The sequence below is a fragment of the Orycteropus afer genome, unplaced genomic scaffold (genome assembly GCF_000298275.1).
Source record: "Orycteropus afer afer isolate SDZICR_OR568_19922 unplaced genomic scaffold, OryAfe1.0 scaffold00415, whole genome shotgun sequence".
NCBI classification, from domain to species: Eukaryota; Metazoa; Chordata; class Mammalia; order Tubulidentata; family Orycteropodidae; genus Orycteropus; species Orycteropus afer.
Genome location: NW_006922002.1, coordinates 22,308 through 35,115, shown reverse-complemented (window position 1 = coordinate 35,115; position 12,808 = coordinate 22,308).

Genomic DNA, 12,808 nt, shown 5'->3' with positions numbered 1-12,808 from the left:
TTTTTTATTTTTAGTTTTGCAGTGTTTCCTCCCCTCCACTCCCCTCCTACTCCTGGTAACCAACAAAGTTTCCTTCCATATATAAACCTTTCCTTGACTTTTTACAACAACGAACTAATATTTGTCCTTCTGTAATTGACTTATTTTACTCAGCATAATGTCCTCCAAGTTCATCCAAGTTATATGGTGTTTTGTAGATTCTACATTGTTCTTTAGTGTTGCATAGTATTCCATTGTGTGTATGTACCACAGTTTGTTTAGCCATTCTTCTGTTGATGGGCACCTAGGTTGTTCCCATCTTTTTACTATTATAAATAGTGCTATTATGAACATGGGTGTGCATATGTCTGTTCTTGTCCTGATTCTCACTTCTTTAGGATATATACCTAGTAATGGGATCAGAGCAAATTCATTTCCCAAACACAGTTCATACAAATTTTGTTTCATGACATTGATTGCAATCCTCAGAATATAACACTTCCTCCTGTGTTTATCTCACTTCTTCCTGTGTTTATCTTTTCCCTGTGTCCTTCTTTTCTATGCATTCCTGCCCTCTGATCTAGTTCCTTGTACAAATACTGCCCTTCTGATCGCCCATGGTTGAGTGTCCTAAAGGGTGTATCTACCTGGTGTAAACATTCACTTTATATGCCTGTCTATTGCTTGGCTGGAAGCCATGGGAGTGTGTTCAATTGCAGACCCAAGGGATAACTAGGGGCCAAGTCTCAGGGGTTTCACCAGTCTCTATCAGATCAGTAAGCCTGGTCCTTTTATGATTTTGAGTTTTTTTCCACATTGTTCTCCTACACTGATCCTTTCCTGAGTGGTTGACAGTGGTAGCTGGGTACCATCTCATTCTTCTGGTCTCAGGGTCAATAGGCTGAGGTTCGTCTGGTTCACCAGTCCCTTGGACTAATTGTTTCCATGTGTCTTTGGCTTCCTTCATCTTTGCTCCAGATGGAGAGAGACCAATTGTTGCATCTTAGATGGCCACTTGCAAGCTTTTAAAACACTAGTTGCTATTCACCAAAGTAGGATGTAGAACAATGTTTTTGCATAGTATATTATGCCAATTTAGCTTGATGTCCCCTACAACCATGATCCCGAGCCCATGGGCCCAACAACTCACTCCCTCAGGGTGGCTGGCTGTAGCTAAGAAGTTATTGTAACTTTTTATATAGCACATACACATACGTATGTAGAAATATTGTCTGACAAACTTATGTATGGTCATGGGTATATTCCCTTTTGCTTAGCCATACCCAATCATTCAGCCTATCTACCTATATATCCACCCATAGATTAATGTTTATGTAAAAGTGTTTGTCTTTGTTGCCTGTACCTTTTGTATCCCTGTCTTCCTTTTTCTTAGTGCTATTGTGTTGGTCACTCACTTTCAGTATATCACCCTTTCCTTCACCAAAATCGATACTTCTCTCTTACCCATCTAGGAATTTTCCCTCCTCTCTTCTCCCATTCCTGGAACCAACAAAGAAAGTTTCCTTCCATATGTAAACCTTTCCTTGGCTTTTTACAATAGTGAACTAATAAAATGTTTGTCCTTCATAATTATTCCACTCAGCATTATGTCCTCCCAGTTTATCCATGTTATGAGGTGTTTCACAGATTCTACATTATTCTTTAGTGTTGCATGGTAAGTATTCCAGTCCATGTGTATGTGCCGCAGTTTGGTTATCCATTTTTCCCTTGATGGGCACTTAGGTTGTTTCTTTCTCTTTGGTGTTGTGAATTTTGTTGTGATGAACATGATTGTGCATTTATCTATTCGTGTCCTGTCTCTCACTTCTTTAGGATATATACCTAGTAAAAGGATTGCTGGATAAAAATGGTATTTCTATTTCCAACTTTTAAGAAATTGTCATGCTGTTTTGCACAGTGGTTGTATCATTTTACAGTCCTACCAGCAGTGTATGAGAGTCCCACTCTCTCAACATCCTCACCAGCTTTTTTTATTTTCTGTGTTGTTGAGCTTTGGTATTAGTGCTGGGGTGAGATGGTATCTCATTGTTGTTTTGATATGCATCACTCTAATGGCTAATGAGTTTGGTGATTATTTTAGAATGGCTAATGATTGTGAACATATTTACGTATATGTTTGTTGGCTGCCTGCTAAAGGGGCAAGGAGGCCACATCTTCTGACCTCCACTAATCCCACAAGAGGAGGACAGACTCTCCATCAGTAGCCCAAGGCCTATTCCCATGAGGCCAGACATACTGCTTCCCTCCAGACCTTTCACCAACCATTCCTCCTGCAGCACCCACCATCTCTCTGCTGGGTTTGATAATTTGCTGCAGTGGCCATACAGAACTCACAGATTATGGGATTTGTTAGGGAAGCAACAGGTTACAATTCAAGTTCAGGAACATGCTCAGACTCTCTCAGGCCTCTGTCTCTCAGCTGACAGTCTCTCCCAGTCTCTCTCCCAGCAGTGCATGTCTCTTGGTGTCTCTCTTCCAGCAGTGTGTATCTCTCATGTCTCTCTCTCTCTCTCAGCAACATGTGTCTCTTGCATCTCCCAGCTGGCAGTGATAAATTTTTTCTACCTCTATGAGGGCTCCTTTTGAGCCTGCCAGAGTGGCCAAACTAACCAATCCCAACATCACAATTCTATACACCTGAGAGAGAGTGAACTTCCCAGAAAATTACTTTGTGCTGCTCCCAACAGAAATACCCCAGGTGGATAACTTTGACAATTAGGAGCTACTAGATTGCTCATGGCAAATTCCACCCCAGAGTATACAAAGACTTAAGGCTAGAAAAGCCATACCAGGTAATTTACTACCCCGCACTACCAGAATATCTTCTATAATGAAGTGTCTGTTCATGTCTTCTGTGCATTTTTCAATTGGATTTTTTGTCTTTTTGATGTTGAGGTGTTGAAGTTTTCTATAAATTTTAGAGGTAAGTCCCTTGTCAGATATGTTGTTGCTGAATATTTTCCCCCACAATCTGTAGGTTCTCTTTTTACTATTTTGGAGAAGTCTTTTTGATATGTATAAGAATTTAATTTTTAGAAGGTCCAAATCATCTAGTTTATCTTCTGCTGTTTGTGCATTTTTAGTTATGTTTGGTAGTCTATTAATGCAATATACCAGGGCCCCTAAGTTTGCCCCTATTTTTCCATTAATGAACTTTATACTTTTAAGTCTTACATATGTCTTTGGTCTATTTAGAGTTAGGTTTTGTGGATGGTGTGAGGTAAGAATCTTATTTCATTTTTCTTCAAATGGATATCCAGTTTTGCTAGTAGTGTTTGTTAAAGAGACTGTCTCTTCCCCATTTAATGGCTTTCAGCCCTTTATCAAAGATCAGCTGACCATAGGTGGATGTATCTATTTCTGGGTTCTCAATTGTGTTCCACTTGTCTATGTGTCCGTTGTACCAATACCAAGCTATTTTGACTGCTGTGGCTGTATAGCAGATTTTGAGATCTGGATGAGTGAGACCTGCTGCTTTGTTCTTCCTCAGCAGTGCTTTGCTCCTCCAAGGTCTCTTTCTTTTCCATATAAAATTAGTGATTGGTTTTTCCATACCCAAAGCTAGCCCAGTTTTAATATGCCCTTGCTGTATTCCTGGATTTCTAGTCCTGTTGGTTGCTATCCTCCAAATGTGCAGTAAACATTTCCATCTCTGCTTTTTAAGGGCAATGATCCTAACTATGCTGCTAGTGGGGAGGAGGGTGTTCAACCATAATTGAAACACATTAATTCTTCGTTGATCTTCTTTATTCATTGTTCAGCTTTTGCATACATGTGAGGTGATTGAAAATATCATGGTCAGGTACATCTTAGTCCTTAAAGTGACTTCTTTGTCTTTTAAAGATATCTTTTGGAGCAGACTTATCCAATGCAATACATCATCTGATTTCTTGACTGCTGCTTCCATGGACATTTATTGTGGATCCAAGTAAAATGAAATCCTTGAAAATTTCAGTCTTTTCTCCACTGATCATGATATGGCTTATTGGTGCAGTTGTGAGGACTTTTATTTTCTTTATGTTGAAGTGTAATCTATACTGAAAGACATAGTCTTTGATGTTCATCTGTAAGTGTTCAAATCTCCATCTTAAAAATTACACCACCTTAAAAATAGGTGTAGCAAATGACTGCTAACCTAATTAATGGTTGGCAGCTTGACTCCACCCAGTGGGACCATGGAAGAAAAGGCCTGGCAATCTGTTGCTGCTAAATTATAGCCAAAAAGATTCTAGTCTGAAACACATGGGGTCACCATGAGTCAGAATCAATTTTCATTGCCAGTCAATAGTAATAACAACTGTGAAAAATGTTTATACAAGAAAGAAATGTCTTTTTCTGATTTGTATGGGGACCCAGTGAAGCCAGTCCTTGCTGACAGGTATGTAGATTCACATTATCATGATAGTCCTGTGGGAGAAATGGTTCCAAAAACAAGACTGGGCTCCTGCCCTCAAGGAGCATCTAGCTTAGTTGGAAGTTAAATGTGTTGCAGTTCTAACACGCACGATGAAGCAACAGTGTCTATTATTATTATGTGGCTGTGGCTTAATGCAAGATTTTACTTTAAAACAAAACAAAACAAAGCAAACTGTACAAGGCTCTACCTTACAGCAGTGAAGCAAATGGGGATGAAAAACGCACATGACTGAGTATGCTGCCATATGTGAAATGCTACACTGTGAGAAATTATGTTTGTTTATTTTGTGTCATATCTTTACTAGTACACAGGTAGAGTCAAGAATCTTCACAGACCATGGTGGGAGTAGCCTTATGTCTGAAGGACAAAGATTAGTCAGGTCATCAACTTGTTATTTTCAACAGGGCCTGTCAGCTCTATGATCAACAAAAAGGTAATTTGAAAATGTCAACAGGTATAAAAATAATTCCTCAAAGCTTATTTGCTTCTAAACAAAATTCAAAAACTACTACAATTATACAACCAAAGGAAGCCTTTTTTTTTTTTTTTTTTTAGAGATAAACTTTGAAATTCATTGAGGCTGTTAGAAGATTAAAGAAGAGTTGTTTATGAGCCAATGATGAAAGTGTGTAAAGGGCCACAGGTGTTTTGCAATAGACATCTAGAGATCTCATTAGAATTTGAAAGCACCACAAGGAAAAGTTCTTTAAAGAAGGTTTGGCTGAGGTTGACTGAGGTGAGTCACACCTGTAAGCAAATATGTGAGGGAGGTTCCTGCCCAGGTGGTGGTATGTAGACTGATAGGAGTCAGTGCTGCACATCAGTTTAGTTTTTGGCTTTTATTATTAATCTTTTGAATGGCTGAGTATGTAAAAGACACACACCTATTGAAACCATCCCCTCCCCTCTTTTTAAAAAATTCTATTGTGGTGAAATATATATATTAAAAAAACTTGCCATTTTAACTATTTTTAAGTGTAAAATTCAGTGGCATTAATTACACTCACCATGCTGTGCTACCATCACCCCTACCCATTTCCAAATGTTTTATATCACTCCAAACAAACTCAAGATGTCTTCAGCAATAACTCCCATTTCCTTCTTTCCCAAGTCACTGATAACCACTAATAAATTTTTGTCTCTCTATACATTTGCCTACTCTAGATATTTCATGTAAATAATTTGTGCTTTTGTGTCTGATTTATTTCACTCAGAATAATGTTGTCAAGATTATCTGTTCTGTAGCACATATGAAAATTTAATTTTTCTTTATGGCTGAATAATATTCCATTGTATGCATAGGCCATATTTTGCTTATCCATTCATCTCTTGATGGACACTTGGATTGTTTCCAGTTTTGGCTACTGTGAAAAATGCTACAGTGGACATTGGTGTATAAATATCTGTTTGAGTCCCTGTTTTCAAGTCTCTTAAGTATATATCTAGTAGTGGAACTATTGTGTCATATATGGTAATTCTATTTAATAACAATCCCTTTTTAAATCCTTTACATGTCCTTGCAATATACCTGACATTTGAAAGCTTTTTTTTTTTTTTTTAATTCTGTTCCTAATTCAGAAAAATAAATAGATTAACAGCAGAATATACAGTCTGACAAATGTTTTTTTGATTTGAAAACTTGTGGGGTATTTTGATAACATAAGCACAAGACAACATAAGAACAAGAAATAAACATGAAATAGCCACCGAAGAGGAAGAAATAGAAAAAAGTATGCACGTTTGTAAAATTGTGAAATATTTCCAAGATTTTAAAATACCTTCTTTAGAAGATAGACTTTTCTAAAATATATTATCTGATTCATTTAATAAAGTAAACATAGCTTTGTATTCAAATATGAGAATACTGTAAAATTATAAAAGCAGAATAGAAGGGAAATTATAGACAAATATCAAAGCTTAAAAAATATTAGAAACTTAGCAAGCAAATAGGAAGAAAGTATAGCAGATGAATAACATGATTTAATCAAATAGAGTTTATTATAGCAAAGTGATGTTATTATGCCACAAAAAATACTACTGACCTCATTAACAGGAGAGAAAACAAAACCTATAACATAAGCTCAATTGATTCTGGGAAGGAATTTAGTTGTTGTTGTTATGTGCTGTTGATTCGGACCCGACTCATAGAGACCCCTCCTTGGGTTTCCAAGGCAGTATCACTACAGAAGTAGATTGCCCCATCTTCCGTCCAAGGAGTTGCTGGTTAGCAGTCAAGTGCCTTAGGCACTATGCTACCAGAGCTCCCTGGAATTTAGTAAGAGTCACAATTTTTTCTTGATTAAATTACTTAAGTATACAAAATAGTTTTTAATAACATAAATTCAAAGTGGAGGAAAATTTATTTACTTTAGAAATGCTTAAGTCATTTCCTTAAACCAGGAATAAAATGAGAGTATATTCTGTCACCATTGCTATTTACCATAACACTTGAAATGTTAGCAATAGTTATTTGAGATGAAAACCAAATTAGAGATAAAAATAAGGTGGAAAATACTTTAGGAATAATTTTCTTATAAACACATACATACATAATTTAGAAAAGTCAAACAAATCCTGCAAATAACCAAAATTATCAGAATTAACAAATGTGTTTAGCAAATTCACAGAAAATGAGATAAAGTCCCAAAAGTATTGTTTATAAATTATTATTTAGCTATTACGTATTTTCATTTGTAAAAATAATTTTTTTTAAGAAGTACAATTAAGTTGAGTCAATTCTAACTCATGGTGACTCCATGTGTGTTATGGAAGAACTGTGCTCCATAAAGTTTTTAGTTGCTATGATCTTTTGGAAGAAAATCACCAGATCTTTCTTTTGAGGTGTCTTTGGGTGGATTCACACCTCCAACCTTATGGTAGCAGCTCAGCACATTAGCTGTTTGCATCACCTAGATAACCCCAAAATGCTAAATATGTAGATATTAATCTTGATACCTGAGAGATTTATTCTAAGAAAACTATAACCTCAATGAAGACAAAAATAGAGGCTGATATCATGATTAGATTAGGTGGCTCAAGTAGTCGGTAGGGTGTTACCTCTTTAAAGGCTGGCTAAGAGCAGCAGGATGCAGGTAAAGGGCAGGAGGTAGGCAGGCCCCAGCTCCCTAGAGCCAGGAAAGGGATGAATAGCTTGGAAACACTGTCTGATACAGTGCAGGAAGATGAGCCCCTTGGGTCAGAAGACACTCAAAATAGGACTGGGAAAGAGCTGTCTCATGAGAATAGAACCAACCTTAACGATATGGATAAAGTAAATCTTTCAGGACCTCCGTATGCTGAAGTGACATGACTAAACTGGAGGAGAAACAGCTGCAAACATCCATTGATAATTGGACATGGAATGTACAAAGGATGAATCCAGGAAAATTGGAAGTTGTCAAAAATGAAAGGGAACAATAAAAATTGATATACTAGGCCTTAGTGAGCTGAAATGGACTGGTTTTGGCCATTTTGAATCAGACAACCACATGATCTACTATGCCAGAGAAGAGAATTTGAAGAGGAATGGTGTGACATTCATCATGACAAAGGGTATTTCAAGATATGTCCTGAAGTACAATGCTGTCAGTGATAAGACATATGCCTACAAGGAACACCTGTTAATACCATTATTATTCAAATTTACACACCAACCTCCAAGCCAAAAATGAGGAAAGATTTTTATCAACTTCTGCAGTCTGAAATTGACTGAACATGCAATCAAGATGTGTTACTTATCACTGGTGATTGGAATGCAAAAGTTGGAAACAAAGAAGAATCACCGGTAGTTGGAAAATTTGGTCTTGGTGACAGAAATAATGCTGGAGATCACATGATAGCATTTTGCAAGACCAATGATTTATTCATTGCAAATACCTTTTTTCAACAACACAAATGGCAGCTGTACTAGTGGACTTCACCAGATGGAGTACACAGGAATCAGACTGATTACATATGTGGCAAGAGGTGATGGAAAAGTTTGATATCTTTAGCCAAAACAAGACCAGGAGCTGATTGTGGAACAATCATCAAATGCTCATAAGCAAGTTCAACTTGAAGTTGAAGACAATTAAAACAAGTCCATGAGATCCAAAATATGACCTTGAATACATCCCTCCTGAATTTAGAAACCATCTAAAGAATAGATTTGATGCGTTGAACACCAATGACCGAAAACTAGAGGAACTGTGGGATGACATCAAGAATATCTTCACGAAGAAAGCAAAAGGTCATTAAAAATACAAGGCAGAAAAAAAAGACCAAAAAGAGATTCTGAAACTTGCCTGTGAGTGAAGAGTAGCTAAAGCAAATGGAAGAAATGACAAGATAAAAGAGCTGAACAGAAGATTTCAAAGAGCAGCTCGGGCAGACAAAGCCAATCACTATAATGAAATGTAACCTGGAGTTAGAAAACCAAAAGGGAAGAATATGTTCAGCATTTCTCAAGCTGAAAGAACTGAGGACAAAATTTAAGTCTTGAGTTGCAATATTGAAAGATTCTATGGGCAAAATATTGAATGATGCAGGAAGCATCAGAAGAAGATGGAAGGAATACACAGAGTCACTGTACCAAAAAGAACTGGTCGATCTTCATCCATTTCAGGAGGTGGTATATGTTCAAGAACCAATGGTATTGAAGGAAGAAGTCAAAGCTGCACTGAAGAAATTGGCAAGGAACAAAGCTCCAGAAATTGAGAGAATACCCACTGAGATGTTTCAACAAATGGATGTTGTGCTGGAGGCACTCACTTGTCTATGCCAAGAGATTTGGAAGACAGCTATCTGGCCAACTGACTAGAAGAGATCAATATTTGTACCCATTCCAAAGAAAGGTGATCCCATAGAATGTGGAAATTATTGAACAATATCACTGATATCACACCCAAGTAAAATCTTACCAGAAGATAATTCAAAAATAGTTGCAGCAGTATGTTGACAGAGAACTTCCAGAAATTTAAGCTGTATTCAGAAGGGGAGGTGGAGCGATGGATAGCATAGTTGATGTCAGATGGATCTTGGCTCAAAGCAAAGAATACCAGAAAGATGTTTACTTGTGTGTTACTGACTTTGCAAAGACATTAGATTGTGTGGATCATAACAAGTTGTGGATAACATTGAGAAGAATGGGAATTCCAGAACACTTAATTGTACTCATGAGGAACTTGTACATCAACGAGGAGGCTGTCATTTGAACAGAACAAGGGGATACTGCACGGTTTAAAATCAGGAAGGGAGTACATCAGGGTTGTATCCATACTTATTCAATCTGTATGCTGAGCAAATAATCCATGAGGCTGGACTATATGAAGAAGAATATGGTATTAGGATTGGAGGAATTCTCATTAACAACCTGAGATGTGCAAAAGACACAATTATGCTTGCTGAAAATGAGGATGACTTGGAGCACTTACTAATGAAGATTGAAAACTGCAGTCTGCAGTATGGATTACACCTCAATATAAAGAAACAAAAATCCTCACTACTGGCCAATAAGCAGCATCACAATAAATAGAAAAAAGATTGACGTTGTTGAAGATTTTGTATTACTTCGTTGTATAATCAATGCCAATGGAAGCAGCAGTCAAAACAGCAAAAGGCATATAGCATTAGGCACATTTGTTTCAAAAGACCTCTTTCAAGTGCTGAAGAGCAATGATGTCTCCTTGAAGACTAAGAGGACCCTAACCTAAGCCATGGTACTTTTAATTGCTTTAAATGCATATGAGAGTTGGACAGTGAATAAGGAAGACTGAAGAAGAGTTGATGCTTTTGAGTTGTGGTGTTTGCAAAGAATGCTGAAAGCACCATGGACTGCTAAAAGAGCTAACAAATCTGTCCTGGGAGAAGTGCAGCTGGAATACTCCTTGGATGTGAGAATGGCCAGATTTCATCACATCTACCTTGGTCATGTTGTCAGAAGAGACCATTTTCTGGAGAAGGATATCATGCTTGGTAAAGTGGATGGTCAATGAAAGAGGGGAAGGCTCTCCAGAAGATGGATTGACATGGTGGCTACAGTGATGGCCTCAGGTATAGTAGGGATCATGAGGCTGGCATAGGACAGGCAGTGTTTCATGATGTTTTAGGATGGCTATGAGTCCAAGACAACTCAATGATACATAACAACATAACAACAAAGATACACAGAAGCTAATTGAAAAAGCTCCTAATGGCCAAAGCTGGAATGATTTGAACAATAATATATATAAAATAGAACTGGATTATAATCTAAATTATAAAGTAAGTATTCCATGAGCCCACACAGGCATAAAAATATAATAGAATAAATACATAAATGGAGGAGAAAAGATCCATCTCTTCTGCAGAAGAATTGAAAATAATTTATGTCCATACTCTTCTCTCAAGGAGTTGGAGTATAACTCCCCACTCCCTAAATATGGGCTATGCATAGTGACTTCCTATGCACGGCCCATATTTAAGGAGTGGGGTGTTAATGCTGTATCTTTCAACAGATGGAGTTATGTGGTGGGGGGCAAAAGATAAATTTACTGTTGTGAAACCTGGCAAACACTATGTCATTCAGATGACAAGAGGAGGGAGACTAATAAGGCATGACAACTAAATGTAATGAGGTATCCTGGATGAGATCCTCGAACAGAAAAAAGACATTAGGTAAAAATGAAGGAAATCTTAATAAAATATAGACTTTAGTTAATAATAATGTATCGATATGTGTTCATTAAATGTAACAAATGTGCCATAGTGATATAAGCTGTCAATAATAGGAAAAACTGAATGTGAAGTATATGGGAACACTGTACTATTTCTGTATTTTTTTTTTAATAAATCTAAAACTATTAAAATTAAAGCTTATTTAAAAAAGTATGTTATTAGACTAAAAGTAGAAAACATATTTACACTGAGATTTCAGAATCAGTTACAAACTCTTCTAAGAAGATGAAAAATGGATGAAAAACTGTTAACAATAGAGAATGGCATGAATAATCATTGTGTTACAGGGAAACTGGCAATTCATATAGAGAAGAATTAGTTTCAAATTTACCACAATAGTACAGTAAGATACTTCAAATTTATCAATGAATAAAACATTAAAAACTAGAAGAATACCAGATACATACCCTAGCTGCCTTCAGATATGTAAGTCTGTGTTCTGCTTTTACTTGATGTTGACATTCTACTCCCATTTATATTTTCTGTTGACCTGATTTCTTAATTCTATTTCTATTTTGACATTATTATTTTATGTGTATGGCTCTGTAAGCTGTTTCTACTACAATTTGGAACAAGATAGGAAATTTATGATTGGAAAGTACATTTCAGAAGAAACCAAAAGAATCATCATCGATAAGGAAGAAAGTTTTGATATGGTCTTGCATTTTTTCTGAACTGTTCTGACTTTCTGCTTAGACAAACTACACAACAGGCAACACAGAGGTAAAAGCTATTGAAGTAATTCATCTCAAACTGGCCCAAACAGCTCTCAATTTGATCCACCCCTGAGTCCTCAATATATTTTTGACATTCAGGTGACTCCAGCTTTCCAGGTTAGCATCTGGCTTGGCTGGCTTCTCTTGCTCAGTCCATCTCATTTACAGCAAACCTGTTCTCACACTCTCTCTCTATATGTAGTCTATGAGTAAAGATGCCAGGCTGGTCTCTTTTACTTTTCCCAGAGGTTCTGCCTGAGAATTGCCCCATGAACAACCCTGCTGGCTGCAATTGGCTTTCCCTGGATCTGGATTTCAGGCAAGTTGCTTTAAAAATGCAACAATGAAAAAGTTCTGTACAACAAATAATAACAGGACAAAATTTCAAAGAAAATAATAGAATGGTGGAATGAATAAAATTTATTTTAAAATTATGCTATATATAAGGAGCCCTGGTAGTTCATTGGTTAAGTGCTCAGATGCCAACTTAAATTGTACTCATTACAATTACAGATACACAGAGTTCAATTCCAGGCCTGAAGGGTGATTAGGGGCCATAATCTTGGGGGTGTCACCACTCTCTGTCAGACCAATAAGCCTGGTTGTTTTTTTTTTTTCTCTTATAATTTTGAGTTTTGTTCCACATTTATCTCCCACTTTATCCAAGATCTCATATTTTGATCCCTTTCTGAGTGATTGACAATGGTAGCTGGGCACTATATATTTCTTCTGGTCTAAGGGTCGTGTAGGCTGAGGTTCACCTGGCCCACTAGTCCTTTGGCCTAACTGTTTACATGTGTCTTTGGTTTTCTTCATTCTTCTTTGCTCCAGACAAGGAAAGAGTAATTGTTGCACTTATATGGCTTGTTGCAAGATTTTAAGACCCCAGTCTCTACTTACCAATGTAGGATGTAGAACAATGTTTTTTGCATTGTTGTTGTTGTTGTTAAGTGCCGTAGAGTCGTTTCTGACTCATAGCGAC